This window comes from Nomascus leucogenys, chromosome 23 (assembly GCF_006542625.1).
Source record: "Nomascus leucogenys isolate Asia chromosome 23, Asia_NLE_v1, whole genome shotgun sequence".
NCBI classification, from domain to species: Eukaryota; Metazoa; Chordata; class Mammalia; order Primates; family Hylobatidae; genus Nomascus; species Nomascus leucogenys.
This window is the reverse complement of record NC_044403.1, coordinates 10049419-10069019: the sequence shown is the minus strand read 5'-3', so window position 1 is coordinate 10069019 and position 19601 is coordinate 10049419. Positions and strand designations below refer to the sequence as shown.

The following is a 19601-nucleotide window of genomic DNA, read 5'->3' as shown; positions in this document are numbered from 1 at the left end:
TATGAAGCCCTACGCAACTTTATGGCACTAGTGGGCATTACCACATGGGATCAGCCAGGACCTAGTGTCTGCAAATCATAAATGATTATTTTCTTTATGCAAATACCTCAGCTTTACACATTCTCTAACTAGAAATTATTCAACAAGATCATACTTCTTTTACCTGTCAATTTCTTATGAGACGGTCTGCATGTGGAATGAACCCTCAAATCCTAAAATTTGGTTGACACAATTGCATAACAATTCCAAGAAAGTCTCACTTTTTAACATTAAGTTACTAAAAGTCACAGCACACAGTGTTTTGTAAACATTGTTTTAAATGTTTTCTGGTTGTTAAATTCTAAACAAAGTCTTGAAGAGTAAATGTTAACAAATGATCCTTTTCTTCAGTTAGGAGCTTCTAAATCAGCCAAGAAGGTTCTCATGTGAATACCTAACTCATCCCAAGAATCTTCTCCTTGTCAGTCCCTACACCTGAAGTACTCAGGAGTAAACAGTTAAGAAACAAAGGAAAATAACATTCATTAGAAAGTTACTATATAATCAGCACTGCATAAACAGCTTTCTGATACATCATCACATTCCATGCACACAACCTCCAGGCAAAATCAGTATTATTACCCTCATTTTATAGATGGCAGAATGAAATTTCAGAGATATTAAGTAACATGCCCAAGATCATGAAGTTCATACGTGGTGAAGTTGGGACTCAAATTTAGATGTATTTAATTATAAAACTCATGCGTGTTTACTATTCTGGAGTAGGAATTAAAAGATGAATTTCAGAATTCTGCATGTCTCCAGTCCAGTTGTGTTCCTTACCTGTACAAAATAAAGAGTTATAAACAGGAGCAGTTCTTGTGTTCTTCTAAAGATTAAACATGGAGCTACTAAATGACCCAGTAATTCCATTCCTAGGCATATACCCAAGAAAAATGTAAATATATGTAGACACAAAAACTTGTACGTAAATGTTCATAACCACATTATTTATAGTGTGAATTCATACTCATTGGTTCCAAAAGCTGGAAGCAACCCAGATATCCATTAACTGATAAATGGATAAATAAAATGTGGTATATCCATTCAATGGAATATTATTTGGCAACAAAAATACCTGAACTATTAATATATACCACACGACAAATGAAGCTTGAAAACATTATGCTAAGTGAAAGAAATCAGTCACAAAATATCACATATAATATGATTCCACTTATTTGAAATGACCCAAATAGGCAAGTTTATAAAGACAGAAAATAGATTGGTGATTGTCTATGGCTTTTAGGGTTTCTAGGAAAAATAAGGAGTGACCGTTAATAAGCATGGGATTTATTTTTGTGGTGATGAAAATGTTTTAGCTTTGACTGTGGTGATGTTTGCACCACTCTATGAATAATACTAAAAAAATCGACTGAATTCTTCAGTTTATACTTTGTACAACTACATCTCAATGTAAATGATGTCCTAATAAAGTTACTGCCAAAAAAAATGCAGTTACATAAAATCTTAGCATACACGTCCTGAGGAACAAATAGGTAGCACATTCCCTATGGAGATGAGAAACTACTGAACAAATCTAGCTATAGCAGCAGGGAAAGGAAGTTGGTTTTCTTCTATCATTTTCCCTCAGCATCAGTAAAGCTTTAGTCTGTTAGGTCAAGGTAGACTTCTAATAACTGAAAGGGTTGAAAAGATATCACTCCTTGGCCAAATACGCGTTGAGACCAAGGCTTGATGAAAAAGTTAAAACCACAAACTGGCAGTTTATTTACCCATGCTAAACCACTTGTTTGACATTTCCTATCTAAACTGACCAGTGATTTGAGAGTTGTGTAGACAGCCACGAAGAACAACTGAAACAGTGAGAAAGTATTATTTTAAAACACTTAAGAGAATTCCCCGCACATTCAGTTCTTCATGTTCCAATGAACATGGCAAATTTGTCAATATGATTTTTAGTCCTGCAGCTCATCATTAGATGACAGAAAAACATCATGTTGTGGCAAAGAATCAGTAGGTAATAATCAGATATCTCATAATGTTGATATGTCCCAATCCTTCATAGTTTTTTTTTTTTTTTTCTGGAGGTAGGGGGAGAATCCCAGAAATACCAGAGCACAAAATAGCAGATTTATGAAGGACCAGCTCTCTGGAGATAATGACACATTTATCCCAATCATCTTTAGATGTTTATACCTTAAAAGTTACTCAGCTGAAGTTGCTTTCAAATTAAACACCATTGCTGCAGTGTTTCTGTTGTGATTGTCGGAGGGAAGTGGAGCCAGTGCAATTTGTCCATGTTTTACAAATCACCATCTGGCAGGGATATGGCAACATGTGAAATCTTCACAGGACTCTTGTTTTTCTACTATCTGCTGGATAACTAAGGAGATCACCAGACTGCTGGGACGCCTGCCAGATGGTAAGCAGGTATGTTTATGAGTTTAAGATTCTTATTTTCTTTCAATGCTTTCACATGCTGTGGGCGCAGAGGCAAAAAAAAAAAAAAAAAAAAAGTGAAAGGGAAAAGAAAAGGGGAGTGGATAAGTGACTGTGTATGATCATTACAAATGTCTTTGAGGATTCTTAAAATGTGGATTTTCTAAGGTCCAGATTAAATTATTTTCTCTCAAGGTAGAAAAATCACCAGTCATATGGTTACAAGATTTAAAAAGAAATGCTACGCTTTTCTTTCTTTTTTTTTTTTTTTACATAAACAGGTGTATAATTTCTTCAATCCTGTTGACTAGACATACATTACTCAGAGGATCATAAGCTTCGTCAGCAAACACGGGGGAGTATATACCTGTTCATGGTAACCGGGCTAGCCATTTCAGTGAAATAAACGTGAGGGTCTGTTTATATTTTACTTTGATTACTTAAAAAACCTATGATAGACAAAGAATACTTAGAGTCATAACAGAACCTCTGTAACAATAAAAGATCCACAGAATTGAATCTGAGAAGTAAGTAGTAATAATTAGAGTATTTTCTATGAAAAGGGTATCCTTTTAAACAATTTTGACAGAAAATAGGTAACTATCCCAAAAGAGGTAATGTCTAGTATATAAAGAGGTACAGTTCTTTAAAGTTATGTATGCATGCCTGCTCAGCAATATACCAGAAATTCACTGAGCTTCAGTAAGCTCATCTATATGGTGATAACTATTCTACCTTTTATGATTGTTATGAGGTAAGAAACATAAGAAATATAAACTGTCTAGCAAGTATATAGTTGTTCAATAAATGAAGCCATTATTATTATTGTCGTTATTTGGAGAGGTCCCCTTCTAGGTTAAATCCCTAGATGTAAAATGTACTCATGTGAATATTCAGATATACATCTAATCTTAAATATTTGTTACTGAATTTAGATACATATAAGGTCTATATACAGTCGTATACTTCTATGCAAGTATAGAAGTATATATGCATAGTGATAGATATATCCTGCCCAACTATAGGAAACAAAAATATTTTAACTTCAAGCTCTGTAGTTATATTGATTAAATATTAATAAAGTTGCACAGTTTCCAGAAGTGATACTTTGTGCAAATCACCAAACCTGTGTCCTTTTCTATAGAATGCAGGAAATAAAACCTGCTTCATAGGGTTATTATACGGATTAAATGTGATTATTTCTACATAACACATTGCACAACGTCTGGCGGACAATAAATGAATAAATGGTTGCTTTCTTCTCCTTCCCCTTTAATTGCCAATTTTCCTCCATCTCTAAATTTACCTCTGTGATTGCAGAGCCTTACCTCCTTCCCTTAAGTTGAGGGATAGATATCTCTGCTTCTTTCTGACCCTTAACAGTTGTATTCTTAATTTCATCAATCTTTCTACCAGAATAATTTTTCTCCTTAATTACATGATCCTCTCTCTTTTTTGTCATAAATTCCATCTCATCCTCTAGTCATAAATTCCATCTCATCCACTAGGTCTTCTCCATAGCTGAAAATATACTCATTTTTTCCACCCTAACTATAATGTTCTTCAGGATAAGTTACCAAACTTGACAGAGAGATGGAAAGCCTGAATAGGCCAATGAGCATAGAAGACATTGAAAAGATTATTAAAGATTCACCCCCCACCCAAATTCAAGGCACAGGTGGATTTTTTCTTTGACCCAGGTAGTTTTATATTAGGTACTAATAAAACTGACTAGAAAAGAATGTTTTTTTTTCTTGTTTAAAGAGTTCCAAAATTTTACGATGATGGGAAGACTCAATTTTTTAATAAGACTAAGATAATTCTGTTAACCAAAGAACAATCTAGATAGTCTAGTACACACACATAAACATAAGCACACACCCATACACGCACAAGTTATATATCAAATGCACCTAAAAATAAGGAAAGAAAATCCTAGCAAGTCAAATATTAGCAAATAGACCTCAGGAGTAAAAATTAAAGAATAATACACCATAATCATATGGAATTCATTCCAAGAATGTAGAGCTAGTTCAATACAAAGATATCTATTTAAGTAATTTTTTACATTTAAGATTGTAGACTAACAGAAAAAATCCACAGGAAAATTGTTAAGTCTTTGAAAAAAGTGCCAAGTGTTCCAGATTTGTTTAGTATAAGTTAGGAGGATAAGAAAACTGCCTTCTAAGGGAGATTATTTGTCATAATAGCAGTCAAAATACGTAGTTAGTAGTAAAATAGTCAAATTCTCTTTTGTTAATCCAACTTCCCATATTTCTAGCTTCATTCTCCCTTTTACCAACAACCACATTACTTGCAAACTAGGACATGTTTACTGTGTCTTCTTAGTGATCTCTTATACACTGTTTAACTCATTGCAAATCGCTTCGGCTCCTACCTTTGTACAGAAGCTCTTTTCTCAAAGATTATCAATATCCATTTAATTTCCATGTCCAGTGGCCTGTTCTCTGGCCTCATCCTATTTAACCCCTCCTTAGCATTTAAAGCTGTCACATACAATCCTCTTAGCTCTTCTCTCTAGGCTATCTTCAACAGAGCCTTACTTGACGTTCCTTCTGCATCTTTGCTTGGCCATTTTCAGTCCCTGTACTGGCTCTTCTTCATTTACCTGCTCCGTAAACACAGGAGATCCCAGAAATCTACCATTTGACCCCTTTTTTCATGCCCTACCCAGAGAATAGGAATCAAACTTAAACAGGAATGAGAGAATCAAGACACTATTAATAAAACAAAGTAAATGAAATACTGCATTAAATGCAAAATTTTCACCTGAATTCTAACTTCTCAGTCACAGTATAAGTGAAATAAATTTTTAAGAAATATTGCAGCATGAATGAGCTCTGCCTATATTACCTTTAAAATATTTAATACTCTCTTAATTTTAATAATAGTTTTTAATATTAAACTTAATGAATGTCTTTCATGCTATTGCTGTTACTCAATATTCTTAAATATGTTATTGACATTGATAGTTAAATTACCAATTTAAACTCAAAATATGAGTTTTCTAATTATGCATTATTTGATTTTTAACCCTTTCACAACCTAATTAATTTGAAAAAGTTAGTGTTGTCAGAATTATTAGGATTTATCTGTATATAATGTACCTGAATTTAATGTAATAGAATTCAGCACTCATTTATTGAATTCCAGTGACAGGTGAAATATGTTTTATGGTCATCTTTTAATACATAAACTTCAACCAGATGCTACATAAATGAAACTGGCTAACCGGCTTCAAGTAACAATTTTAAGGAAGTGCTGATGTTTTCATGATTTTAACCCTGAAATCCCATTCTTTCACTAATTTGTGACCAATAATACATTCAAACAAAAATACGAGAAAGAGAATTACATAGTTGTTTTCAAATTCCTTATTACAAGTTCAGCCATCAATCTCCCAATGAAATCTCTTCAGTCAACTTAGATCATCTTTCCCCATTGTCCCATCTTACAACTATTGTTAGATCATTTTCTGCTGCTATGTTCTCCTTGTCTGCCTTCGTAAAACTTAGAAATGACTTTTCCACATTATTTGCAAACAAAAACTTTTTCCACCCTTTGCTTCTTTTTTGGTTTACTTTGATATATGGTATCCCTTAATGTTACACCTTTCCAATGACTTATGAAGCCAATGCTACTGCACCCTTTTTTTTTTTTTTTTTGAGATGGAGTCTCGCTCTGTTGCCCAGGCTGGATTCTCCTGCCTCAGCCTCCCGAGTAGCTGGGATTACAGGTGCCCACCACCACACTCGGCCAATTTTTTTACATTGTTAGTAGAGACGGGGTTTCACCACGTTGGCCAGCCTGGTCTCAAACTCCTGACTTCAGGTGATCTGCCTGCCTCGGGCTCCCAAAGTGCTGGGATTATAGGCGTGAGCCACCACGCCTGGCCCCATACTCTCTCTTATACACATATCTCTCTTAAAGAAAATGTAAAATTCAAAAACTCAAACCTAGACAACATACAATGGGCACTGTTTACTCTATAAAAATTGATCCTTAACTTTGCACAAACAAATTTCCTACCAAATTCCTATAGTGATTTTATCTATTGCATGAAAAGAGTAAGTCAATTAAATAACATACATTTATACTTAATTTTCCCAAAGTCGTTTCATTGTTTGCAAAGTGGGCCGCAGCTTATTCTCTTCAAACTGTTGCACCTCATGTCTTTCTCTTTATTGACTTGACATTGAGTTTCCTTAAAGAATTTCCACAAATTCTGTATTTCATATTTAATAGCTTTCATTGAGTGTTATTAGATGGCAAACATTGTATTAGGTACTTTATGTATCTTATCTCCAATCTTCATAGCAACCTAACATAACAGGTATGATTACTGCTTTTGTAAGAATAAGGAAACTGATATGCAGGGAGGATAAGTGACTTGTGCAAAGCCTTAGAGCAGTGAAGTAATGAAACAGAGATTCTCCCCCAAGCTCTATGGCTCTGAAGCCTGTGTTCTTTCCATGGCACCACAAAATCACTGTCATTGTGCGTCAAGAAAAATCAGAAGATGCAACTCTTTACTGTATTTGAAAACAAGACATTAAAGAACACAGACTTCTTGACTCCAGCTAGGGAATTTATTCTTCTAGAGCAGCGGATATCAAACTTCTTTAAAGATGTCAAAATGTTTCTTCCATGGAAATCTTAACAAGGACACAATATATAAGAGCGATTAAAGTAAAAGGGTTATGTCCCTTCTCCTCCCTCCCCTTCACTAACTGGCCCCAGGGTTACTGCCAAAGAACCTACATCTTCCTCAGAGAACAGTTTGAAAACAATTGTACTGGACTATTTTCTGCTTATCACTAAAGATCTAGCTACTAAAAATCATAATCTTACCATAGATAGAGTCTCAACACGCCCACTTGGGAGTTCCTTGGGTACTACACATGGGCATGGCTTTCTTCTTTGTTTAGAATGCTACCCAGGACATGGGTCACACACACAACAAATGGTCAATGATGGTAACAACAATAATTTTTAAAATAATGAATAGATAAATCTCCTTGACACAGGCATGGTTTCCTATTCCTGTGCCAGTTGCTCTGTCTGTGCCAACTCTAACACACACCCCTTCCAGGAATGGCACTCAGCCATCCTGGCAACCAGAATTAGAGCAAAGAAAATATGAAATTTCTCTTCAAAACATAAGTGGAAAGATGAATGCAAAGCCAAGCAAAAAGTACCCAGATTCAACATGCACATTATTAAATGTCACTTCATCGTAAGGCATTCTATGAAAGTCAAGTGAACACGGACATGTATAAATTGGAGGAGAAGAGGTATAACCTTGTTTAAAAGTATCAGCAAATAATGTAAATCTAGACGAACACAGAAGTCACCAGTTACAACTGTTATTTGTGGGGAGTGAGGAGCGTGGAAACTGAGCAAATGAAGAATGGGAACGGGGCAGAGATTTTTTCCTGTACACATTTTTTATACTTTTGAAATTCTGAACCTTGTGAGTCTATTCAAAAAAGCAACTTAATAAGCCAAAATTTTCAAAAAAAAAATGAGGACAAAAAGATAGCTTTTATTTTCAATAGAATGGTTTTGGACATCTTAACACAAAAATGCACTCTTTTAGTTCGGGGAAAAAAGCTATCAGCAGGAGAATGTTTCACCCCAAGGATCATTTAGACTTAGGCCAAGCAGGCCCATCAGTCAGGAATGCTGCTGCTTCTACTTCCAAAAACTCCTTCAAGAAAGAGGGACCTACTGATTCATGCCAGTGACTCACGTCCTGATTATCAAAGAGGGATACAATATGGCAGGGGTCCCTCACAGTCCTTATAACTGATAGAAGTCTGTAATAATAAGCTACAGGTCAACAGTCTACAGGACATGGCAAAAAAGAAGTCAATGTCATACCTCAAATTAAAAATCAGAAAGGAAAGTTCACAGCTCCCTCATTGTCACAACGAAGTTTCAAACATCAATCTCTGCCACCCTGAGTGGTACAGACCCTCTTTTCTGCATCGTGTTTCCCCCCTATGAACCAGGAACAACATGTTGGTTGACCAATAGGTCTTGCTCTGTACATTTAAACACCAAAAGGGTTCTTAGAATCATCAAAGACTGATAAAAATGAAAAGACATAAGATTCTTTCAAAATAAATGGGTGATTCAGCCAAATCATTATTTCCCATCATCTTGTCTAACAATTAGTTGCAAAGAATATTTTAAACAATGGAAAGAAAAAAAGTACAATGACATTTTAAACAATGAAAAGAAAAACACGTACAATGACACCTAGGAGTTACCATGGTTTATTTAAGAGAGTGAAGGGTAAAACCATCTTAGTAAATGTCATGATCCTGTTAGTGTTCAACGGTGGCTGACCTCCATGAAGCCTATATTACTTATCAATTAACAAACAGGTCAGACTGGCCTCTGGGAAAGAGAGCCCACAGCACTATGATTTGGGAAAAGGGGATAGCATTGAACACTCTCAATCTTTAACCATGTCTAGGGTCACATGTGCTACACCTTTTTTAAACATCGTTGTGCCATGACCTCCTTTACCTAGGAGTGTTAAACATTGAATTCAAGTACTAGTGTATGAGCCATCACCAAAACTACTTGTCATTAAAAAAATACACACCAATTAGGTGCCTAACTGTGCATACTGTTGAAATAAGTGCTTTTAAACGATCAATGACTTGTTCCCCCCCTTTGAGAAGTCCAAGACTGAGAGACCCACCATGTGGATCCACACTTACACAACACACAGGAAGCCAAAGAGATGAATGATGTTTTGACATGAAATGCTAACTCCTGATGGATATAAACCCATCACAAAATAATTCCAACTCTATTTAATCCTGTAGTTTGAAATTTGAGGTTATTGAAGTTTTTAAAAAGTCAGACTATAGTTTTCAAACATATTAATGCTTAAAATTACAAAATTAATATTGCATTTTTAAAAGACAGATGGATATCCACGGTTGCTCTATTTCTCCATCATGCCAGCCCCTTAATCTTTCCAAAGTAATATTCGGAAACTTCAACTCAATTCAATCCCATGGCTTTGGGGAGGTGAGGTGCATATTAAAATGACTCGTCATTCTGCTGCTTGCACAAACTTCTATGGGCCTCTTATACTTTACAGAAGGGGGTCAGATATTATACTAAAAATTCAACAAAAAAAAGAAAGAAAGAAAGTAAATGGCCTCTCTGTTCATGTCACAAATCTTCTATAGTTAGATAACTTAAGGCCTTATCCAGATGGAGATGTACTCAAAAAAGAGGTGCATTTTAATCTGCGCATCCTCGTTTCAAAAAGATAAAAGAAGGAAAAAGCCCAGCTACATGGACATGAGGATGGTCTGAAGACAAAGAAGATTAAGGAAGAGAAGGCACAAAGACTCATATAAAGAAGGAATTGATACAAAACTATACTCGAAGCAAATATAAACTAAAACTATTAAGAAAAAAGAAGGAGCAAAATAATTTTAAGGGTAATTACATTGTGAACAAACATAACTGAAGCACAGCAAACATTGTTTTGGATTTATATTTTTCCTATGAAGAAACTCAGGCATTTCTCCCCCTCTTTACATGCTAGCAAGTTAATATTATCGACACTTTTGTGTTATATAAAAATTTTAAACTATTTTAAATGAAAGGTGCATGACTTAGTCTTTTAAGATTCCTATATGACATAATCATTTTGTTTTAAATTTCATCCCAAATGCAAATTGACTCAGGTATGTTTTTATTAGTAGTAACTGATAATATAAAGTAACAAAAATCAGTGGCATCCAAATGACTGTCAAACTTTAATTTTCTTCAATAATACTGTCAACAAAATTAACTTAAAAAAATTATAACCGCACAACACAGGCAATAATATGTTACCATGTGTAACTGTAAATGCACTTTTTTTCCTAATTTCATGCTTTCCACCTTTTTGGAAAAAGCATGTCAATAGTTCATTTGTGATTTGAGGAACTGTAAGATGACACTCACTGGAATGGCATAATGTAGCCAATAGCAGAAATAAGTCTGCTGGTCTAAAATCTTGAAATTAACAGCAACGTTAATTTCTCCACAGTCTTTAAATTTTTTGCGAAGAGAAAAATACACAAAATAATCCTTGTATTTTCTTCTATGTTCCAAAATGTGCCATAAAGTAAATCCTTCAATCAGAATTGTATATTACGACTGCCATCCTTTTGCAGCTCTGCAAAGCAAGGTAAGATAGCTCAGCATAGCTTTTATCTGCAAGGATTCCCTGAGGCAGTTTCTGTAAAAGGGTTAATGACAGATGTTTCCATTAAATCTGACCTACCTCTTAATTTTGCCATTGCCTGATAATATCCTGGCTTTGTGCTTATTTGCATGGGCAAATGGAGTCACTCCATAACAAGTAACACATCGCCCTCATTGAAACAAAAGGTCAATTCATTTTAAATGATGTGCACAATATTTTTTGTAGTTGTAGTTTAAAACAAAAATCCCCTTTCACACAATGCTACTATTTACAATGAATTAAAAGCTCTGTTTTCGGAAACCCTGGACACAATGTACGTCTGTAGGCAGAGACCAGTACCACCAATAGAAATCAATACATCCCCTCGTAGGTAACCAACTAGAAAAATCACTTCTGTCTCTAGGACGCCCCACTTATTTTTATACTAAATACAACAGGACACAGTAAATTTTCTTTGCTGGTAAATTAGCTGAGAACTTCAAAATGCTAGCAGCACTTTCTTGTTTATTGAGTGTTATTACTTTTGCAAAGAAAAAAATTCTGTAAGTATAGAGGAAATAGTTATTGTCTCAGGTTGGTTAAAAGATACACGCTTTTTAGCCTTTAGGATAACGGTCTAAAAGCTACAGTTTAGAAGTAGACTTTTTACTCTAGGTAAAAAGAGTAAATGATCCTGAACCTTTGTCAGGTTGCTGTAATAAGCCTGTTAGTAAGTACATAAATAAATAAATAATTATAGTTCATGCACAAGGTCCCATTGTACATATGTAGTTACATACAAGGTTCCATTCCAGCCACTTCTTCTGGTGGCAGGACCAAATAAGGTGAAAATTAATGTCAAGGGGCCTTTCCATGATTCCTATGAAAAGATATCTCAAATATGTGCTTCCTGGAATTGTGAATAGTCTATAGCGAAGACTAAGGAAACACAGCATTAATCTAGCTATGCTGTTTCATTTTATCATAACATTTCAGGAGTTTAAAATTATCACTTGCTAGAGAAATACTCTCTACATAATTATATACAGTGCTTTATACATAGATACACATATACTATATGCATATTACATTTTATGTTCATCATTAGAGTCTGATCTCTAAGAGATTTAAATATTGAAATTCTGGCATTAAATTTCACCTTACTCTGAAAACGGCACTCCTGTGTTTTTGATAGAAAATCCATATTCACAACACGCTCATCGCACTAAAATCTTTAAACTATCTGAAAAGGAAATAGGCTAGATTCATGCTTAGAAGAGTGGTACTTGCTAAATAGCCAATTTCTTCATTTAAGATAAATAAACCCCACACTTGGCACTTGAGTATTTCAAGCCATTGAAACAATTTGGAAAACTCTACTTGCCTAGTCCAAGGTTTGGTTTTTTTAATGAATTTGCAAAGAAAATTCTATTCTCACCATGCTGCCTCAACTTTATCTGAAAGTGAGGCAGATGAGGAAGGAACAGTAAATGACTCCCTGCAATAAGCCCAGGAAGGACTCTTCTCAGCAGGTGTGTGTGGTGGGGAGTAGCATGTTGCCCCCTGCCATAGGAAGCCCATATCTGAACCCCTGCCCCAACCTCAAACCTGGATTCACTCCAAGTTTGAGAGTCTACAAGTCTCCAGGGAAGGGAATCACATCTCCTTCGCCAATTCCCGGTGGATGGTCATTTAAAGTGCAATCCACAATCAAAAGTATAAAAAACAAATGAAACCCAAAGATATTTACAGAATACATCGTTAATGGAAGATTCTAAGTACTGTGAAGGATACCGTGGGAGAAAGACATGGTTCCCTTTCTTCACAAACTTATAGTTTCCTTATTATAAGGAGTTAAACAGCAGTATCAGACAATAAAAATGATATGAAAATGTAAACAAGAATAAATTACATGAATGGAATTGTCTATGCTGAACAGTGAAAGACATTAGGGATTTTAATCAGGTGATGCATAGATACATAAGTCCAGTTTTGTGCCTAGAGTAAATCAGCAACTAAAGTGAAATCTCAACAGTGGGTGATTTGTATCATACTTTTATAGTAAGTTGAAATAATTATAATAAATGACAGCATTTATTGAGCATCTATTATGTGCCAGAAACTATACACAGCAGTCTATACATTTGCGTCATGTAATCTTCACAATAGCACTATGATGTAGATACAATTATTATCCCATTTTACGGATAACGAAACTGAGGCTTGAAAAGATTACATACTTCCCCAAGGCCACAGAGCTAGGAAGTGGTGGAGCCAGGAATTGCACCTATGCATTTGTACTGCACTCTTACACTCTCAACCATGACACCTCTCCTGCAGGTGCATGGGCTTTGGGCTTTGGAATCAGACAGAATGGGATAACAGTCCATATTCTTACATACACTCCGTATATTTGCTATGCGAGCTTAGGCGAAGTTCTTACATTTTTAAAGTAGAAAAATAATACTATTCTGTTATCAGGGAGATCAGTTGTTTTGTCCTGACTGGCATGTCTCCTGGTAAAAGGCCCATCTTTTCCTATGGGAAACAATTAGTCCCCCATTCTCAAACAAGAGCTAGGCATAGGACCGTACCCTAGCCAAACGGCACGTTATCTTCTCAGCCTCGAGGATGGGTTCAGGTATGGACCCACACAAGCCAAACTAATAGGTTCCCTATGTGGGCCTTCGATAAAGCTACAAAGAAAGAAACTCTAGCTTTTTAATTTTAGAATGTGGATTGGAGCTGCTTGGGCAGAGACCACATGGACAAAGGTTGCTTAAAAATGAAGATAACACAGAGAAAGACAAAGAAAGATGAGAGACGATGACAGCAACTGAGCCCTGTGATCTGGTCATGCTTAAAGCTAGGAAGTTTCTGAAATTGCCATTTATTTGAAACAATAGCACCCCCTTCCTTTTTATGATCAAACATATTTGGATTGTGTTTCTGTTACTTATAACCAAAAGAGTCACAGAAACAATGCAGGTGAAGAACTCAAGGTAATACCTGCAATTATTAAGGACCCAGTGAATGTTGGCTGCTTTCCTCCTTTTTTTTTTTTTTTTTTTTTGTAATTGCTAGTGTCAAGTTTCCACACCAAAACTAGGGATCTTTGGATAAAAAAGGACCAAGAGAAGAAATTACCATGTGACAGTTTCCCCATACAAGGCACAACCAGAGAACAAGGGGACAAATTTTAAGGATTCATAAGTATCCCATAAGTATTAAGGGACACCAGAAGTCAGCCTCCCTTTCTTCCGAGCTAATCTTAGCATTCCCAATTAGCTTCTCTGGGCCTTCAGAGGAGCCAGAACATCAAACCATCCGTTATTGCCATGAATGCACTTTGTAGTCACAATGTTCGGTCATATCCATAATCCAAATGATTATCCAGGCAGAAATAACATTTAATGAAAACCAAGGCCCCACTTTACTTACCTTGCTGAAGTACCAATGATAACGTTTGCACAAAGCTCTAAACATAGGGCATTGCAAAAAAGCTAAGCAATTTGGTTCTGAGAACTTTCTTCCATGTTAACCAAAAGTCTAAAGTCAGTAATTAGGTCCCTAGTCATAACTGAATCACTTCAGGTTTACATGATGGCCATATACCTATTGCTTTAATATGACAGGAAAAAAAAAAAAAAGAAACCTTTCTCTCTTCTGTTTCCTCCTTTCAACAGGCCCTATAATGTAAGAAGCAAGAATGGTTCCAGAGGAACTGTTGTGAGCCACTGCATCAATCACAGGAACATTAAAACACTGCTTGCTAGTCATTACTATATGAAGTATTCTCTTGCTCTGTGGAAAATGGTTTCAAATAATTGTGTCTGAATGAGAGTTTTGTTCTTTTTTCATATAGCCATTTGAGGGAGAAAAAAATGTAGAAAAGAAGATACATTAAAAAAACAATATTAACAAAGTTGCATCAACTAATTGCCATCAAATGGTATCATCGTATTTGCACAGGAGTCACATATTGCAGGCTCATAGGCTTAAGAGGCAGACTGACAGCCCAATAAGATAGTTGCCAAAATGATGTACAATAATAACAAGAAAGGCACAAGAATCTGGCCCACCTAAGCAAAGAAAAGTCTCCTCTCACTTCAAAAACCTATTATTTTTGCCAGGCCGCTCCATTGCAGAGCTAATAAGCATGACTAGAATAAAGCGATTTCTACCTTTATTTCTAACTTCTCTTTCTGGTTTCAGCAAAGTTGATCTTTACCATTGATAGCTTATGGTTTGTGTTAGAGAATGCTGTGTGATATAAGGACAATGTAGTTGTTTGCCAAAAAGAAATTCGCTGGACTACTGGTCAAATATCAGTAGCTCTAAATGTTTCTGTGTGACAGGGACTGATGAAGGAATATATTACAGTGTCTTAAGTTCAAGCCAACTGAGACTCAGACCATCACTATAGACCGGAGTTCTTCAACTATGCTTCCTCTGTAGGAAAAAGAGCTAGGCAGAAGGGTGGGGCCTCCTGACAGCTTTGTAAAGACATGGCCCTGAAGTGTTAGAGCTTGCCAGTGGGCCACCCACAGAAAATTCTGCATATATATATATAATCACACTAAGTTATAACAAAATAAGTAAACGAAGTATCCAGGCTAGCAACTCCTTCAGAGAAGTTCTCAGGCTTAGAAACTGAACAGGGAATTATGAGATGGGATGCTGCCAATCTTCTATGGAGTGGCCCTGGGCAAGTTATTTTGTGTCTCATATTCTTCAGCTATGGACTGTGGTTAACACTGCTACTATTGATAACAAAAACATCCTAACAACAACTCTTGGGAACAATATTGTGAGGATTCGTGTTTGTACAGTGATTTAAGAATGAGGGAAGAAAGGCACAATGTTATACTATTACCAAGCGCTTTATCAACCAGCATATTGCATAATGTGTTATAATGTACCATGTGCCCACGGAAACATGAAATCATTCATAATTCTTAAGTACTGCCAGATGTGTAGCTATAACAAATTTCAGCCCTTTCTGAAGAATTCACCCACACACTCACTTCTCCCACCAATATTTCCACTGGTAACTGTCAGAGTTGAGAAATCATAGAATAGACCCTTATTCACATCTCTGTGGTAATTACATATAGTTTGCTTCATATTTGGGTTGGGAATATGCCTTAATCTTAATTTTATAACTAGTGACTTTCCCTGTTCTGGTACATAATGAGTGCTCAACAAATGTTTATTGAATGAATGAATGAACAGATAGACAACAATCAGACACAGTAATCAAAGAATAAATACACTTCAGTAACGGCACTACATAGACTCAGCAGAGTCTCTAATGCAAAAAATATTTAGAGTGGAGGTGTCCAAAGACTGGCTCCTTCCCAGTAAGTCTATATGTTATTTCCTAGTATTAATTCATTTGTCACTTGTCATAAGTTTCTGGAATGTGCAAGTAATCCTATTACAAGAGATGCTTGCCACTTTCAATGAAGGCATCTGGCTTTACTTAAGGATGGCGAATGATTTCATATTTCAATACTTAGGAACATGGCACATTACAACCTTTACACAGATTGAGGAATCTCTGAATATTATAACACACCTGTCACAGGTGAAGAAATACTCTAAATTTTCAACTAACACACATAAGGCACACGAATATAATGAAATGGGAAAAAACTTTGGACTTAGAATCAGAAGACCTAGCTCTGCCACATACTTGCTCTGTACATTTACCCTACTTAGTCATTAATATCTCTGGGCCTCTGTTTTCATCTGTAATGACATGTATGTCTAATAAAAAATTCATATATCCTAGGTCAATGAGGTAATAAGTCAAATAATGTATACAAAAGTACTTTATAAATAGAAAATGCCACACAGTATAGAATGACAGCAGGAAAAAAAATGGTAGGGAGAGGTCTATGGTGTAAGTAAATTGTAAGATCCTTAAGCTCAGCATCCAGAACTACCATCTTGTAGTTCTTATGCTTAACACAGGACCTAAAAGAATACCAAATGACCCACCAATGTTAGCCTTTGAATTAGAGACACTAACAAGACATATGCATTCAATTCTCTTCGCAGCCCTTCTAAGCTCCCTTGTGGGAAACTCTCCAACACTGGTGCTCTTCAAAGAGTGGCCCTTCCCTAACTAGCGCCATATTTGGCTAGATTCATTTAAAATGCAGGCTCTCAAAACTCATCCAAGGACACTGTAATGCAATACAGCAAGTACCCAAGATGACTCTTATGTACACTGGTATAGTAGGTTCTAAATTGACTTTTGAACATCTGGTAACCACGGCACCCAATCAGTTCCATCAGAAAAGGTATGTGCTCATATATCAAGTTACATATATGTAACTCATATATCAAGGTTTTTACAGTTAACAAACTGTTTTCAAATATATGAAATATAATATGCAGAACAATCAGAAATGATTTAAAAGCTTTAAAATAGTACAGAAATAAAATACAATATAATTTTTTAAATAAAATTGAATCCATAATCGATTTATGTTTGTTTTTTCAAAATGTTATTTTGGTTATTATCTGTTCTCCTTATGAGACTGTGTTCAACATGGTGCTGAAACTTTGTTGTGTTCCCAGCTGTATCCTGATCATAGAAAGGTCCTGGCATGCAGCAGATGCTCAAAAAATATTTCTTGAACAGAATAATGATTAACTATAAGTGAATATATATGTCTCAGAAGAGGTGTCGGTCCAAAATCTTCCTGCTGATACATAAGGATGGGTTCATGTGACAGAGGTTATAGCTCAGATTATCTTTATCAGAAGCAGGGACACAGGGTACAAATATAGGCTATCAGCCAAAGAGAGTTTATATACATATATTCCCCTTAGATACTAATTTTTAAACCGAGGTTGAAAATGTAAACTGGAAGGCAATATCCTTAATCACCAGATGCTTTTTTTCCAAAATAAAATTCAGTTGCATAAAAAGGCTTCCTAATGAAGAATGGCACTGTGCTCCACATTAAGGGGGTGAAAGGGCACAGTTTAGGGATGTGCGGATGTGTAAGGGTCAGTAGATATCAGAAGAATGACAATGGGCTGGTAGAGACATTAAGTTCCTGAGTGTGATCTTGGCTGTCTCCCATCCCTTGGCCTCCAGTTCTTACCTAATCACTCTGTGCCCTCCTACTCCTCAAAGATGAGGGAAGGTTGCAGGCATCAGGCACAATGAGAAGATGAAGGCAAGAGAATCATGGATGTTACTCGGCAGTCATGCTTTTGCTAATCAAAGAACAGAAGTCCAGTTTCCACAGAGATGCCATTTGGCTCTAATCCTCTCTAGAGGTACATGGAGCTGGATTCCAGAATACAGAACAGGGTAAAGGTTGGGGGTACAAATACCTCCAGATGAAATAATCACTAGAGCCGGGTGTGGTGGCTGAGGCCTTTAATCCCAGCATTTTGGGAGGCCAAGGCGGGCGGATCATGAGGTCAAGACATCGAGAACATCCTAACATGGTGAAACCCTGTCTCCACCAAAAATATGAAAATTAGCCGGGCGTGGTGGCACAAGCCTGTAGTCCCAGCTACTCAGGAGGCTGAGGCAAGAGAATCACTTGAACCCGGGAGGCGGAGGTTGCAGTGAGCTGAGATCACATCACTACACTCCAGCCTGGTGACAGAGCGAGACTCCGTCTCAAAAAAAAAAAAAAAAAGAAAGAAAAGAAAAAGAAATAATCACTAAATGAGTTCAATGCTAAAGTCTATACTTCTAGTTGCTCATTTCTTACAATGACCATTGTCAACTAGGAACTTCTTCACTTTGTGCCCAGGCCCTTAATCTCCATGAAATGTATATCCGTGTCTTATCTCACTTCACTTTGCAAATGACAAAAAGCTCAACACTCATAATTACAAAACCACCAAAATCCTGAATTAATTCTGAGTAGGGTGAGGACATAGTTAACGTCAGCAAATTTACCACTAAGGAGTTTGTTTCTTCAGAAGGGCCCATGCTTGTTCATCTATTGTACTCTTTCATTTGGGAAATATTTTAATGCCTTAAGGAACTTACAGTCTAAAAAAAAAGTAGGATTTCAATAATTGTGCATTAAATGAATAAATACAGAACTATCAAATGCACTTGGGATTAAAATGGCTATAATTCTGGAATTAACCAACTATATATAAATTTGACATAAAAGATACAAACTCTTCTCCTAATTGTCAGTTGATACAGAAGGCTGATACATGCATACAGGTCTTAAAATTGGTTTATGATGTTGAACTAATGAGTATCAACACCAAAAATCACAATGTGACTCATGTAAGTACTTGTAAGATGTAATAAAATCCTGGACTTTCAGATAGTATGAAATGAAAATCAATCAACCATGAAAATGAAAATATTCTATGATAGCTTCCAATGAAGATGTAGTGAAAAAGTTAAAATAGCTGCACATGATAGGTGCTCAACAAGTGTTTGTTGAAATAATGATCCTTCATAGGCGTGGGCAAGGACTCATGTCTAAAACACCAAAAGCAATGGCAACAAAAGCCAAAATCGACAAATGGGATCTCATTAAACTAAAGAGCTTCTGCACAGCAAAAGAAACTATCATCAGAATTAACAGGCAACCTACAGAATGGGAGAAAATTTTTGCAACCTACTCATCTGACAAAGGGCTAATATCCAGAATCTATAATGAACTCAAACAAATTTACAAGAAAAAAACAAACAACCCCATCAAAAAGTGGGCAGAGGACATGAACAGACACTTCTCAAAAGAAGACATTTATGCAGCCAGAAAACACATGAAGAAATGCTCATCATCACTGGCCATCAGAGAAATGCAAATCAAAACCACAGTGAGATACCATCTCACACCAGTTAGAATGGCCATCATTCAAAAATCAGGAAACAACAGGTGCTGGAGAGGATGTGGAGAAATAGGAACACTTTTACACTGTTGGT

The 19601-nt window shown here is 36.1% G+C and overlaps 1 protein-coding gene across 3 annotated transcripts in view; it reads right to left on the bottom strand.

The window, feature by feature from the left end:
• Window positions 1–19601, bottom strand: part of SOX5 (SRY-box transcription factor 5) — a 753263-nt gene that overhangs the window by 520160 nt on the left and 213502 nt on the right. The gene's annotated exons all lie outside the window — the stretch shown is intronic.